Source organism: Hipposideros armiger, unplaced genomic scaffold, assembly GCF_001890085.2.
Source record: "Hipposideros armiger isolate ML-2016 unplaced genomic scaffold, ASM189008v1 scaffold_1071, whole genome shotgun sequence".
NCBI lineage: Eukaryota > Metazoa > Chordata > Mammalia > Chiroptera > Hipposideridae > Hipposideros > Hipposideros armiger.
The window spans coordinates 262,060-262,934 of record NW_017732421.1 but is presented as its reverse complement, the minus strand read 5'-3'; positions in this window follow the sequence as shown (position 1 = coordinate 262,934).

Sequence of the window (875 nt, the reverse complement as noted above, 5' to 3'; positions counted from 1 at the left end):
TGTATGCCATAGTTTAATCATATCTCTGTTGGTGGACATTTAGATACATTCTGACAGTTTGCTCTTATGGGCATGGAGGACCCACCATTCATCAAGACACCAGGATTTTTCTGGTGTGAAGGGCAACAGACCAATTAAGTTCAGTGGTGACTCCCCTCTCAGGCCAAGGCTGGCATAGGATAAGGGGTCAGAATGTGGGCTTGTTATCATCCACGGGACAGTAGGGCTTTGAAGTATTGGCTGGGTGGTGTTTAACTGTCTGAAGTTGGCAGATCACAATTATGATAAGTGCTGGAAAGGTGAAAGGGCAGCAAAGGAGGCTTGACCCACAGGGGACTGGAGAGATGGTTAAGTGAGCATGGTTCCCGAGGGGTCAAAGAGACCAGCAGCCAAACCCAGCGCTGCTTAATATCTACAACCAAAATAAGTAAGATGAGCAGCAGATAGTTGCAGGTGGCAGCTCCAATAAAAAGTCCTAATCCCTTGCCCAGTCTCAGTCTCAGGACAGTTTTGGTATCCTCCCTGGAGCCATTACTCAGGTGATTATAAACTGAAGAAAGGGGAATATCTCTATATTTCAAGGGACTGGGCGCAGGTCTGAATTGACATAGATACTTGAAGACTGAAAGCATCATCACGGCCCTGCTAGTTGCAGTAGGAGCTTTGCAGGGCTCAGGTGATGAACGGAGCCCTGGCTATAAAGCCTGGTTCATGATGGGCGTCCTGTATTCATGGTCAAGCACTGTAGCCATTTCTCCTGTAACCGAGTGCATATTGGAATTGATGTACTTGGCAGCTAGAACACTGTCATCTAGGCTTATGAGCTAAGAGTTATCATAATGGGGAAGACCAGGTGGAAACCTCTGAAACTGCCC